This window comes from Peromyscus californicus, unplaced genomic scaffold, assembly GCF_007827085.1.
Source record: "Peromyscus californicus insignis strain IS unplaced genomic scaffold, ASM782708v3 Scaffold_4__1_contigs__length_199733344, whole genome shotgun sequence".
NCBI classification, from domain to species: Eukaryota; Metazoa; Chordata; class Mammalia; order Rodentia; family Cricetidae; genus Peromyscus; species Peromyscus californicus.
In genome coordinates this window covers 186,547,346-186,562,734 of record NW_026294562.1, presented here as the reverse complement: position 1 = coordinate 186,562,734, position 15,389 = coordinate 186,547,346, and the positions used below count along the sequence as shown (strand labels likewise).

Genomic DNA, 15,389 nt, shown 5'->3' with positions numbered 1-15,389 from the left:
ATGGAGAATGTGGCAATGTATAAAAATGGAAAACGACACATGAGAAGGAGGGAAAGAAAAAACATGTACAGAAATGAGGACCCAAGTCAGACTGATGGGACAGCATAGTCCCTCACTTTATAGATTCACAAATGTTGGTTCAGTTAGCAAATGCCCACAGCAGGTGTTGGGACATGAATTGGCTGAGGAAAGATCTCACCACAATACTCACACCTTCCTCTTCATCCAAATCACATTTGGATCCTATACAATTATCTCACATAAGAAATGGATTTTCTTACAGAAAGCTTGAATCATCAGATTTATTTCTCAGACTCTGGAACCTTGAGAGATGTACTTCTTTCTCTTCTGATTACCTCTCAGCTGCATGGTGGATCTGTCTCTGGCTGCCCCAACCCTCAAAGACCAGAATCCCAAGGACTATGAGGATCATGACAGCCATCCCCATCCTGATGAGATTCTCCACTGTGTGATCCTGGTTCTCTGAGGCTGTGGTTGTGGACAAAGAAGTTACAGGGGTTAGGAACAGTCAAAATTTCCTTGAGATAACTAAGTGCCCCCAAGATTACTAAATGTTCCCAAGATAACTCAATATCTAACCAGAGATCACGCCTTCCATGGATGGAGCTTGGACCCTCTTTTTTCAGTGGTATGATTTTAATTCTCTTTGTTCAACTCTCTTGAGTTTAGGCATGTTCTAGGATGGAGCGATAGTCTCAAATGATACCAAGAACAAAAGAAGAGGAAAGGATGGGTGCATGCTTAGCAGACCTGAGTGTTTCACTTTCTCATTTACTGTAAATACCCTCCATTCTCATTCTATAAGCTCAGGAAGATCTGGGATGAATCTTTCCCCTGGCATAGCTGGTTCCTTCCCCTATTCTTAGTAGTTTTTTTTTTAGCACCATTGTTCAAATATCAGTGAAAATATCAATTCAGAGTAGAATAAATTATTAAAACATTATTGGCCTTGATCCTAAGTCACTGCACTGAGCAGCCACAGGACCATTTTTGAGTGTGGTGTCTTTATGTCTGGTGAACTCAGCAGAGGTTGTGTGGACTCACATCCTCAGTCTGGGATGATTTTCTAAAGGGGTGTTTTTGCTGAGTGTTTGTTCCATTTTCATACTTAGACCCCTCTATCTCTCCTGTGATCTGTGCATTCCCCAGATCCCTTCTGAGTATCCAGGGATCACACAGGTGTTCTTGAGGAGAAATTACCATGTAGAATCAGAGGTGAGATACAGTTTCTGCGAGTGTTGAGAACCTGACTACTGTTGCTAAACTTTCCCAGATGTTCTTGGCCACATCAGACCAAGAAATTTCTCTATGTCCAGTTCACTTAAGATCACATCCTACTGATGGAGATTGTCCTACATCTCTTTTCTCTCACATACCATGTGAGAAATGCAGGATCAAGGTGTGGGCCGTATCATACAGAGTGTTCTGCAGTCCTGGTTCTCAAACGAAGGTGTGAAGTGACTCTGTGTGTGTATTTGTGTGTGTGTGTATGTGTGTATGTGTGTGTTTGTGTGTGTGCCTTTGTGTGTGTTTGTGTGTGTGTGTGTCTGTGCCTGTGCCTGTTCCTGTGCCTGTGCGTGTGCCTGTGTGTGTGTGTGTGTGTGTGTGTGTGTGTGTGTGTGTGTGTGTGTGTGTGTACCAGGAAAGGCAGTAGGTAGTAAGCCATTGGGGTTTCACCTAATAGTTTCCCCAATAGCTTGGATAGCTCACACTAAGCATAGATCCCAAGACTGACATATCTAACCATTATTTTAGTCATCTTTACACATAATAGTTATTGAGACAAACAGACAGGGTATAGTGTGAGGAGAGTGTCGTTCATGTCTTCAATCACTTAAGAGACTTAAGGGTCAGTGGTGGATCATACCTGGAGGTCCTATCCCTAAACCTTCTCTTGTTCAGATGAGCACACCAAGGGCAGGCAAAAGACATTCTTATCTGTCACCTCACAAAAGGAGGCTGAACCCATACAGTCTCAGTTTCTCTATTTCACCCTGAAGAGAAATGCTGCAGACTTCATAATAAATCATCATGATGAATTATATCTTGTACAGTTGAGCTATGGATGTGGGTCTGCTTTGAACAGAAGGAAAGTACAGCAGGCTTTGTAATTACTGCAACAAGGCTTCCTCATCCCCTGGAGACACAGTGGCCTATGGGTACACTGAGTGCAAGGGTCTGTGAATACTGATAATTGGAGTGGTGAGCAGAGGTTGTCACTGGGGACCACTTTCTGCTTAGTATCCTATGTCTGTCCATGCCTCCCCCAGGTGTTCTTTCAGACTAACTGAAACCTTCTGGATTCCACTAGCAAGAACTATAGTGAGCATTCCTAGAAATATCCATGTTGGCCTCCAGCATCATAATGGTGAATATCCAACTGAATTATTCCCTGCAGCAGTTATAATCCAATTCAACCAATAATTTTTTTCGAGGCAGGGTTTCTCTGTGTAGGTGCCTGACCTGGGTCTTGTTATGTAGAACGGGCTGGCCTCAGACTCACAGATATCCACCCGGATCTGCCTCCCAACTGCTGGATTAATGGCTTGTACCACCACCAGCCAGCCCAACGAATAATTGTTTTAGATGGAGAATGTTGAGAAACCCCTTCAACTCAGAATGATCTGGATTACTTCATCTGGGACCAAGAGCTGTCCACAAGAGCAATGACACATGACAACAGATAAAGAGATGAGTTGAGGTCTCCAGAGCCCCTGTAGATGCCTCTGAGAGTGGAGGTCACAGAACTCACAGAGTATTTTAGATCTGTGCCCCATGATATAGAAAGAAGGATCCTGAATTCCCTGCCATGGCCCTGTGCCTCACCCTTGCACATGTCCCTACCACTGTGAGACTGATCTGCCACAGAATCAAGTTCTGGATCATTCTTCTGTCATAAGTCATGCCAAAGTCACCACAGAAAGAAACTTAAAGGTGTGGGCCACACTCTCCCTTTTTCATGAAGATTATCAGCAGTCCAGAAACAGAAGGATTTGTCCAAGTCAGCATTTTCAGAAGCAGCTGTGTGAAGTCCATAACTAGCTGTTGTCCATCAGGATCCCACATTACAACAGTCTTTACATAGCCTTCTGGTGCCTGACTCCATAGAGCTGAGAAGTGTGTTCTCAAGACCTTAGTGGCAGGATGGAGAGGTGAGTGTCTGGGTTTCCTGTTCTCCATCTTATCCAGCTGTCCAGTCCTCCATGCTGAGCCTAAAAATCTCTCTCTGGATGTCACGTTCTGTAGCACAAACTAAACCCTGGGCTTTTTGGGTCTCTGTTGATATCTCTGTTTACTCCCACACTCACAAGCTGAAGTAACAGAGACATGAGGACTTTTCCAGGCTAAGAGCTCTCAGGCAGCCTGGGGACAGAGCATACTCCCTACACTGAGGTGCCTGATACTTACCAGCTGTTAGCATAGGTCTTGAGGGTGGTGGACTTGAGGCTCTAATGGGTCCCAGGAAAAAGAACAGTAGGAGGGTGAGGTTTAGATGTTAACCAGGGACCTACCTCTGCACGCTCTTCTACATCTGCCCTGTAAACTCCCTAAAATTCTCATGCTGTCTACCCAAACTAGACTGTAGTAGAGGATTGAGTAAATATTACTAGAAAGACCGTGGCTGGCATCTACTCCTGTGGCAGGCAAATTGCCTTCTGAATAACCTTCCTATTGTCCCCTTAATCCCATCCAAGTCAAGGGCTCTCCTAGGGTTTGAATTGTAAGTCACTCTGAGAGTTCAGGGTCACCTTACCAGAGACAGTGAGCTCCACAGAGGCACTGGCTTGTGTCAGCAGATAGGGAGATGAGTCTTGAGATCCATAGCACCTGTAGGTGCCTGAGAGGGCAGAGGTCACAGCACTCAAGGAGAATTCTGCCTGCAAATCCCAAGCTTCAGACTTTGGTTTTAGTCACTGGGGTTCTTGGGCTGCTCCCTCCTTGGACAGAATGAAAGTGTCCACCGGGTATGTTGACTGACACAGCAGGGTCACGTTGTCTCCAGAGTGTGCTGTGGAGTTAGGCTTCACTGAGAGGAAAGGAATGACAGGAAGCTGTCCTAAAGAGAAGAGGGAGGATGAGAGGCTGCCTTCAATGTTCTGAGCTGACACCTCACCTGGGTCTGCCCTGAGCACCTGGTACTCTGTCTCTTTTCTCTGCCTGAGCCCCTCTCCTGTTCTCCTGCCTCTACATCTGTTTCTTAATAAGATCCTGTCCCTCATCCCAGCCACCACCTCCTTAACTCCCCCATGAGAACCCAAGCTGAGGTTAGGTACCTGAGGGAATCTGTTTAGCCCTCACCTGTGATCAGGATGTCCAGGGGGTCACTGGAGGCTGACCACTCTGAGGAGAGGTTGTGTGCACCATAGCATCTGTATTGACCTGCAATATTGCTGCTCACAGGGTCCAGTGTGAAGTTGGACAAGGAGAGGCCACTCTGGGTCCACTGGACACCATGCTGGGTGAAGTCAGCTTCCCCTAACTTGTACAGAGCAAATCTGTCATAGTTGGTGTCAGAGCAACACTGCAGGGTGAGGCTCTTTCCAGGGTCCAGGATATGGCCTTGGTGAGTCAGCAAGGAGGGCTTCCTGGACAGACTTAGATGCAAGGTGACAGGCTAGTGATTGAGGAGGTGGATTTTACCAAACACTTATCCCCTTCCATCCTGCCCTGCACATGTCACTGCTTCTCCCCAAGAGTAGGGCTCTGGCTCAGCCACCAGACTCTTCCTCAACCACTTTTTTTTTGTTTTTTCCAGACAGGGTTTCTCTGTGTTGCTTTGGCGCCTTTCCTGTAACTCTGCCTGCCTCTGCCTCCCATTTTTGATACCCTAAACCTTTGCCATGGAGTGAATGCCAACAGATTAAAGTTGTGTGCCACCACCACATGACCCTCAACGACTCTTTACCCAAAACTACCTAGTGGGACAGGATTGGTCAATGATGGGGCTGACTCACCTGAGATGTGTATTTCCAGGGGCTCACTAGGTACTGACCACAACCGTGGGGTATGGGTGTAGTAACCATAACATCTGAATGTCCCTTTGTGGTCTGATGTTATATGATCTATAGAGAACAAGGCTTGCCACTGCCTGATATGGTATATATACTGTGAGTTCATGGAGCTGAGGAACTTCTGATCTTCCTTGGTGAGAACGAGTTTATCATATTCATCCTGTGAGACACACTTGAGAGTCATGTTTCCTCCTGAGGTCACCACAGGGCTGGGCAGGGCTGTCAGGCTGGGTTTATTATAGTGGATTCCTAGGAGAGAAGGAGGCAGACTGTTTCATAGACTCACACAGCCACAGTGTTCTCCAGGTCTAGGCTGTGGGAGGGGAATACTCCTGAGAGCAGAGCCTGGGGCTGAGATCCTGACTGTCCCCTCACCTGTCACCACCAGTTCCAGGGTGTCACTGCGCTCTGACCAGCCAGCTGAGCTGTAACAGTAACAGCGATGTTGTCCCCCATGTTGCTGTGTCACAGAAGGGATGGAGAACTTGGCGTTGTTCTCAGGCGTCTCTGGGGTCTGTGTGTCCCAGGGTTTCTGGCTTCCCTCTTTATGCAGAAAACGTATTTCTGCATCCATGGTCCCCTGACACCAGATGGTCAGGGGGCTTTCTGTCGTGACCACAGAGCCTGGCTCAGCCTTGATGGTGGGTTTGTGGAGGGTCCCTGCAAGGAAGTAAGAGAAAGAAGTTGGGTCTGTCTGAATGTGGCACAGAGAAAGTCACAGTTGCAGATGGCACTTTTTTCTTTTTAATTTATTCTTCTCTCATACAATACATCCTGACAGCAGCCTTCCTACATCCTCTCTCCCCCAGATCCTCTGCTCCTCTGTTTCCCTTCAGAAAGAACAGGTTTTCCAGTGATATTAACTGAACACAGAATAACAGCATGCAATAAGACTAGCCACACACCCTCATATTAAGGCTGGACAAGGAAACCCAGTAGGAGGAAAAGATTCCATGTGCAGGAAAAAGAATCTGAGACATCCCCACTCCTATGAGTCTAACAAAAATCCCAAATGAGCCAGGCATTGGTGGTGCATGTCTTTAATTCCAGCATTCAGGAAAGAGATGCAGGCAAATCTCTGTGAGTTCAAGGCCAGCCTGGTCTACATAGTGAATTCCAGGGCAGACAGAGCTACACAGAGAAACTCTACAAAACAAAACAAAACACCCAAGGTAAACAACCACAGCATGTGCAGAGGGCCTAGGGCAGACCCATGCAGACGCTGTGGCTGCTGTTCCAGTCTCTGTGAGTCTTCATGATCCCTGCTTAGTAGATTCTGTCAGCCATGTTCTCTTGATGTCCCGAGTGCTCTGGCTCCTGCAACACTTCCCCCTCTTTTCTGTGGGGTTCCCCTAGCTGTTGTGGATGGCACATGAGCTGATCCAGAGTAACAGAAGGTCCATAAGGATTCATCTCCGTCCTGGACCTCCTGGGCTTTTCTGTCACTCTCTGCCTTGGATTCTGTGTCTTGTGTCCCTCTCTCTCCCATGCTCTGGGTCATGGGCTCAGGAGCTCTGGCCCCTCACACACACCACACACCAAGGCCTCCCTGAGCACCTGCATCTTTTCAACATCATTAGTGAAAGGCTGGAGTTCCTCACCTGAGACCAGGAGCTCCAGGGGGTCACTAGGTTCTGACCACACCTGTGGGCTGTTCTTGTTAAAGCTGTAGCATCTGAATGTCCACCTTTGGCTGGAGGTCACAGGGCCCACAGAGAACAGGGCCTGGATCTCTTTAATAGAGTAGTTATACTGTGAGACCAGTGTCCAGGAGTGCTTAGGTGGTCCTTCCTTAGTCAGAATGAACCAGTGATATGACTGCCCTGAGACACACTGGAGGGTGACATTCCCTCCTTCAGTCACCACAGGACTGTGCTGGGCTGACAGGCTGGGTTTACTGTAGACTCCTAGGAGAAAAGGAGGAATCAGTTAAATGTATCAGGCCTCCTTATCCTCTATGGCTGTGAGGTGGGGGTAGCCCTGTGAATAGACCCACCTCTTGAGAGTCAGTCTTGAGGCTGGGGACCCTATGTGTCCTCTCACCTGTCACCACCAGCTCCAGGGAGTCACTGAACTCTGACCATCCATCATGGGTCTGATATTGACAGCGATATCGCCCTGCATGGCGGTGATCTATTTCTGCGATTGAGCATTCAGTCTTGGTCTTAGGATTCTGTGGAATCTCTATGTGCCTTAAATATTTGTGTCCATCTTTGTAGAGACTGTACTCTTTGGCTCCTGTGGTCCCCTCACACATGAAGGTCACTGTAGTCTGTGCAGAGACCACAGAGTCTGGCTGTACCAGGAGGATAGGCTTAGGGAGAGCACTACAAGGAAATGAGCAGCTGGTACCCAGGACAGTCATTCTCAGATTGCAGTCCACAAACCTGACCCTCCAGCCATCCCCAGGGGCAGCACACATGTGTTATTTTCCATCCTCACTGCCCAGGCATGGCTTCAAGATTTGATGAGAAGTGAAGGTCAAGACATCTGCAGACACTCACTCACCTCCCAGCACTGGGATTCTGAGGCCCAGAATCAGCCCTATAAGAGAGTTACTTTTGAGCAGTTTGTTCCTGAAGCTTAAGCAGCCCCCCCACCTCCACCATCTGCAGAATCTCCTGAGACCCTCGGGTTTCCAGATGGACCAGTGCTGGGCTGTGCGGCATTGTTATTCCTAGACTACAGTATCTGTTCCCCATTTTCACATCTCACCCATATAGATCAGGGCTGTGATGGTGAAGGTCATGGCATCTCCTCCTGGAGGCTGCAACTGTACTTATGGGCAGAGCTACAGAGACTGCCTGGAGGGTCAGGAGACATAGGGTGTGGTCTCTGGAGGCAGGGCACTTCCCATGACGTGGTTATACTAGCAGCCACACAGGAAGGGGAAGTGCCCTCCTCAGGCACCAGGCGCTGACTTCCCCAAGGCTGTGTCTAGGTCAGGTAGTAGACTCTGCAATCAATTCTTCCATGGGTGATATTTCCATAATCCCGTCAGTGTCTGTCTCATCTGTCCTCATCATTGCCAGGACCAGTGATATCAGACATGTATGAATATTACGCATAAGAAATACAAACTCACATGTGGGTTTGCTTGATTCCTTTTCACATTTTTATGTGAAAAACTTCTTCATATCCAAAATGTTCGCAGGTTTCTGTGAAGGGTCTCACTGTGTACATCTGCATGCAATAAAATGTATAACCCTCTTTCTCATAGTCTCAAGTGCTGGGTTTCAAATGTGTACCGCTATTTCTGGACATTTGTTCTTTTTTGATGTGTACACTTTCTGTTACAACTTTAAATTGAAATTATTTATTTACACTTATATCTTTAAATTACACCTATTTAATAATAAACAATTACACCTGTTGTCCTCATTATGTGTGTACATTCACAGGTACTACAGCACACTCATAGAGGTCAAAGGACAACTACAGAAGGCAGATTTGTCCTTGCATAATGTGGGTCAGAGTCAGGGCTGAAGCTTGGCAGCAGGGACTCATGCACTGATCTGTGTCAATGGCCCAATCAGCATCATCACTTTCCTTAGTCCTTCTGCTTCAGGCAAAACATATTCATTGGGTCCTGGGTGACCCGGGCCAAACAAGGTTTCAGCATTATTTGACTGTCTTGGGGCACAGGTTGTTGGTGTGGCCACCCATTTTCTTGAGGCAGTTGACCACACAGGACTGCCGATGTGGGAAGTACTTCTGGGCAGCAGTGCATGGACATGTCACAGTTGTGTTTCTGGAGAAACTGGCAAAGGAATGGCTTTTTGATGCCACCACACAGGCACAGCACCAGTTGGTGTGTTGGACTCTTTGTGGACTTTGCTGTTGGCCAGAGTACAGCCACCCTCTATCTGCCAGTGTAAATACCAGTCACTTCTGGTAGGGTGACTTGTCTTCTTTGTCTTAGATCTCAGCCTTGTCATTTTCAATGGAGTCACTCACTGGGTTGGCCCTGGAGGGTGATGGTCTTGCTCTTCAGGACCTTGCCAAAGACCTGTATGTTGGTGTCTGCAATGCCACCTAGTTGAAGAGAAAGTGAGCTCAGTAAAAATATTTTATTTCCTTTTATTTTTAGTACTAGCGATTGATGGCACTTTATTGATAGTGATTGATGGCACTTTATTCTGTAATTTTCAATTTCTGATTTACTTAATTTTTTCATCTGCTATCTTTCTCTTATGCTTATGAGTTAATTATTTTTGTTGTTGATTTGAGACAGGCTTTCTGTGGAGCTCTGGCTGTCATGGAGCTGGTTATGTAAAGCAGACTGGGCTGGAACTCATAGAAATCCTACTGCCTCTGTTTCCCAAGTGTTCGGATTAAAGGTGTGGGCCACCAAACCTGGCCATGGGCTTAATATTTTAATTGTTTGAAAATGTCGTATCAGTATGTATTGTGTTTTGCTGAAATCCACCCTCCCACCCTGTGTTCTTCTCCCTCACCCTCCCTTGCTGGTTCCTTCCTCACTGACCTGATTTTCTTCTTGATTCCTTCTGTAATCTGCTAGTTGTAGAAAATCCACTGCCTTTCCTTACACACCTAACTTTCTGTTCTCTTCCTCCCATGCAGCTCAATTTGTTCTCCCATAGTCTTGGGCATACACCAGTAATGAAAACTGACTCTCCCTCTTTCAATAGGCATGAAATGCCAATAGCTCTTCATCTCTGGGTGAGACTTTGTGCCCATCTCCCATCCGTGTACTGGATTTATTCTGCATTGAGCTTAGATGGGGCTTGTAGATGTCATCACAACCACTGTGAGCTCAGATGTTTGACTGTTCTTCAGTGTCCATGAAAGAGATTATTGTCATCATTCATTGTCTGGGTCTTAAAAATTTTCAGCCTCCTCTTCAGTAATGACCCCATGCTAGGAATGTGTCACATGGAGAAAATTCTCTAACTTAGTATCACTTCAAAGCATGGGTTCAGGGCACACATATGTCCTGTATGTCACATGGAGAATGAAATAGAGATCACTGAGTATTTCCTCCTGGTGTTGCTGAGCCCAAAAGATTTCCTTAATTTCCTCTTTGTATCTATGTAATTATGAATAATTACTATCTTGTAAGTCTGTCTGTGTATGTCCTTTACTAAATCAGAAAAATGCTCACTTGGTAGAGTACTTGTGTGATATTCTTAGATGTCTGGCTTCGATTCACAGTATTGCATAAATCTGATGTTGTGGCTCAAGTCTTTGAGTACATCATTCAGGAGGCAGAGCTAAGAGTATTGGGAGCTTAAGGAAACTCTTACTATGCAATGAGTTTAGGGTCAGCCTGGGCTATATCAGGCCCTGTCTCATAAAAGGAAAGAAAAGTCCCCTAGAGTGTGTGGTGAACATGATCAAATACATTTTATGCATGTAATTGTCTTCAAAGAAATAATGAAAATATGTTTATTGTAATGCTCTCACATTGTGGATATGTCCCACATATTTTGTTACATCCATTTCTAAGGGGATATCTCTATCCCAGTCCCTGGTCCCTGTGTCTTTTGCACTTCTGTGAGTTGTCATGTCCAGCATGTTACATGGATATAGCATCTCTTTCCTATTGATTTATTTTTATTCATTTATTTTACGAATTCTTATAACCTTGGACATATATGGGTTCATATATAAATATTCCCTATATTTTCAATTATTTCATTTTCATTCTCAAATTCCTTTTTTTATTAAGAAATTTTTTATTCATTTTACATACCAACCATAGATGCCCCTCTCATCCCTCCTCCTTCTCTGCCCTGGTCCCCGCCCCCCAGCCCCCAGCCCACCTCCCATAGTGAGTCAGCAACCCTGGTACATTTAATTGAGGCAGGACGAAGTCCCTCCCCTCTGCCTCAAGGCTGTGCAAGTGGTCCCACCATAGGTAATTGGCTCCAGAAACCCAGCTCATGCACCAGAGATAGATCCGGAATCCATTGCCAGTGGCCCCTTAAAGACAGACCAAGCTACACAACTGTTTCACTTATGCAGAGGGCCCAGTCCAGTCCCATGCAGGCTCCAGTCTTAAGTTCATGAGTTCCCACTAGCTTGGTTCGGTTGTCTCTGTAGGTTTCTCTATAATGGTCTTGATTTCATGGGCAGCTGTTTTTCCTGTCCTGAATAAGTGACTGGGCATTCGATTTGAACCAGAGTTGTACCAAGTGCTATGAACTCTTTCACACCTACTTCCCCACAGGCATTATTGTCATTGAGAATAGGTGCTGCCCTCTCCTGGTCTTGTAGCAGGAGTTCCTTTAGAGCATTGCAGCTGGGTTGTACTCAGGAGTCTTAGCAACTAGGCTTTGATCTGCCTTTTGTGATTGTTATCTTTAGTGTTGGATATCCTCTACTTGAAGCATGTAAATCTTATCTGAGTTCTTCCTGAAAGGTTCACACCTATGCACAACTTGGTTGTAGGAGGACTCAGAAAATTGAGAGGTCCTGTATGGGGAAATTGACTTACTAAGGGCTGCAAGCCATAGGAAAACGTAATAGAATTCAGCTACTATCACCAAAGCTACTACTTGGAAAAGTCAAGGACTTCTCCAAAGGTCAAGCCTTGGCTTAAGAAGACTTGGTGATATTTTAGCTTTTATACACACACACACACACACACACACACACACACACACACACACACACACACACACATATTAGCTGGATCCTACAGTGATTTTCTTGTAAATGCTGTGCATGCTTCCAAGAACTCCTAACAGTGTTTTTATCTAAAACACCTACCAAGCATCCAAGGCCAAATGAAACAACACCTGTCTCCTAGGTCAGGCAGATAGCTTTATTTCTTGTGCAGTTTAGGGTGAGACCTTCCTTCCTTACAGTCTTACTAAATAGATTCCTAATTTCTTACCTAAACTCTTCTAGGAATGTAGATCTAGTGTGGGAGCCTGTTGTCAGGTTCCTGGTGGCTTTACCCAGCAGGTCCACATAGAGAGGATGATTAGGACCATGGGCCTGAGTGCAGGTGTCTGAGATGGTCTGCACTTGGCTGTGCTGGGGGAGGAGCACAGGTCTTTTGCTCTACCCCTTGGCTTCTCTATAAATACCCTTGGGCAGAGACAGTTGGGGCCCATTAGAAAAGGTTCCAGGCCCTCTCGAGGCTATCCTTTATTTTCTATCTGTTTATCTCTGCAATATAAATCCTTCTATCTAATATTTCCTGCTGCTCACATGCAAGAAAACTCTGGGGAACTGTGGGTTTGGTGGGTAAACACCCCACAATCGAGCACATAAATTCCTGTCTTGACTAACCTATCATTAGCACCCATTTGAGTTGTAAAAGAAAGCCTGAGGGCCACTGCCTGAGGAAAATTCTTACCTGCCTTTATGACCCCATTAAGAATTCAAGCCTGGTGACTTGCTCTGTCAGAGGACCACTGTGGCTTGGGTTTATAACTGAGCACCTCAGAGACTGAGGGGAACTGAAGTGTACGGAGAATGAAGAGAGGATACTGGAGATTTGGACTGGAGAGGACTTTTGACTAGAGAACTGAGGACAAGATGGAAGATGAGGAAGAGCCAGATGGGAAAGTACTACATGGGTAAGAACAAGATGAGAAGGACCTAGAGGAGATAGAACTAAGATGAGAGAATTAAGGTAGAACTTAGTGGAAACAGTAGATAAATATAGAGAGAATTAAACAGAAAGGAACTAGGCTTGAGTACAGAACTGTAGCTGTGTAGATTTTATCAAAGAGGAATAAAGTAGATGGACAAAGAGCTTGGTGTACTTAGATTCATTTCCCGAAAATAAATCTCTCGTTCATAGTTTCTCTTCTGAGCCCCTGGGAAATATATTATTAAGGCAGGCCCCTTTAATAATATACGAGAATTAAGGTGTAAATTTTATAACAATAAAAAAAGCCTTTTGTGAAGCAAAAGTCAGTCAGTTTACTAGAAATCAGCTTCCCTGCCTCTGCATAAGCCAAAGTTCTTTCTGGAGTGACCCTGTGTCCTCCATGAACCTGTGTGAAAAGAAACACCAACACTTGACATGGTAGGATGAGCTCCAGGTGGTGAACTTGCCTCAGATGACTGAAAGCCACACATGACATCTCATGAGTCCTCTCTGACACAGATGTGTTAGAAGTAGAGTTACCGCCAAGACATGCTGTTTACTGGTGGATAGGAACTCCCTGGCATGTAGGGTCATGATTCTTCTCCCACCTTTCCTCATGGCCTCCATCCACAGCACTCCACATGCATCACAGTTACTGACCACATAGCCAGATAGACTCTGCTGGGTGAGTCCTCTAAACCTGTGTGTCCATCGAGTGTGCCCAGCTGAGGACTGTTCCTGTTGCTTTTCACAAACAACTCATGGTGGAATGTGGGGGAGTCTCTGTCTTGAGTCCAGCTCAGTACTGGGCAGAATCTAAGTGACTGGATCTTGAGTGTCGACTGTGTTTGTGTGACTCCTGGCACGGCCACACTGTATCTATGTTTTTGCCTTTTGAGGCAGTGAGTAATTGTCTATGCTTGTCTAAGTAGGTTCAAATTTGATTATTAACTTTTGATTAAATTCTTTTTCTTCTTCAATTTGAGGGAACACATTTCACACTATTTATTCCCTGTGAACAAAGCACACACCCACACTCCAGCACACATGCACGTGCAAGCACACACAGGAGTTTGTAGTTTTACATATTTTATTCAACCTTGTTTCCTGGGGTATGCGTGGGCTGCAGCACCTTATGTGCAGTTTTATGATTGTCTACTGGATAGTTCTCGTATGTGTTTCCTTTTCCATATGGATCTTGTGACAACCAGTTACCATGAAAACTTAGGCACTTTGACTACAAAAATAGTCCCTATATGTAGTCTAAGCCCAGCAAACCCCTGGAAATACACATCTCAGATATGTTTATAACGGTTACAGCTCTGAAGGGAAAGGCTATTGTAAGTGAAAGGACCAAGCAGATGCCATAACAGGCTGCTCAGTCTTCTCTCAGAGATCAGGCCTCAATTTCAGTTTTCTGAGACTTGAGCAAGCAGTTTCTGGTAGGGCCATGAACAAAAGACTGCTCAAAGTTTAGCCAGATGTTTACTTTCTGGGGCCCCTCACCAACTTAGAGTTATGTGCAGTACATGCTTGACCAGCCAGCCCCTATGGTGGCTCAAGGACAAAGCCTGGGACTTGTGCTGGACTGCCCCCAAAGTAATAAATTGTAACCACCAACCAGTAAATTCAAAGGTTACATACCCTCACCCAATTAAAAGAGAACAGAGATAAAAATAAACCATGCTAATTGCATTCTGAACCTAAGGTCTGTGGTGGTTTGTCTTTGGGGTCCCAATCTGGGCATAACATTTGGTGCGTTGGCCGGGAACCCCAGAGACCCCACCAGGACCCTCAAGTGTCCAGAGGTTTATTGACATCTACCAGTAAGAGCGCTCTCTGTCTTGTCTGTGTCTGTCATGTTACTTTTGTTTTGTACCGGTCGATCGATTTGTACTTTGCAGGCTCAATTTGTACTTTGCAGGCTTGATTTGTACTTTGCAGGCTCTCACTGGGACAGACGTGTCCGGACAGTGATCCTGGGAGGGAAAGAGAGACGTCTCATTCCCTGATTTGGGCAAGAGACCTCTTGGTCTCGAGCCATTTGAGGTCACCTCAGAGGTGACCATTTGGTTTAGGAGCATCTTTGGGTATCTTCCCCCACGGTGGGAGGAAGTGCCACTTTGTATTTTGTCCCGGGAATTTGTCAGAGCCATTTTGTGGGGTTTTTTTGTGTATGTATATGTATGTGTTTTATTATGATCATTGTTACTTTACTCTCTCCTTCTCTTCCAAGAAAAAAAGGTGCATGTCTGACAGGGATGTGGAAGCCCCTGATGTCTGTTTCATCAAGGACAGAGATCCTCCAGTCTGGATTGTTTTTGGTGTGACTGAGCCTGGAGGGTTACCCCTGCCCCCCAGAGCACATCAGGCTGTCATTGTGCTTGGAGCTTTGTTGGTTGTTTTGTTGGGGCAAAGTTTTTTTTTTTCGTGTGCCCTTGGTCTTATGTGTAATATGTTAACTGTTCTCATTGTTGACTTGACTGTGACGGATGCTATGGGACAGTTCCCTTTTTCTCCACTAGACCTTTGCCTAGCCCACTGAAAGGATATGCGGAGCCACAATAGAGGGAACTGGGTCCCCCACCCCCACTCCCTGATTGAACTGAGATAAACAGGTAGCTCCTGCCAGGTGGGGCTTGCATACTGTAAGAGGGACCTGCTGGCTGTGAATGAGGCCATCGTCTCAGTGCTGATGTACCGGTACTTGAATTGTCTGTGTAAATGTTATTTGTTTCTGTCTACTAACCTCCCTTATTTTCCTAGAGGAAGAGGAGGAGAGAGAG

At 45.7% G+C, this 15,389-nt stretch overlaps 1 pseudogene; it reads right to left on the bottom strand.

Annotated features, from left to right (window-relative positions):
* Nucleotides 1-352: 352 nt before the first annotated feature.
* LOC128124959 (leukocyte immunoglobulin-like receptor subfamily B member 3) lies at nucleotides 353-7,782 on the bottom strand (annotated as a pseudogene).
* Nucleotides 7,783-15,389: the final 7,607 nt, after the last annotated feature.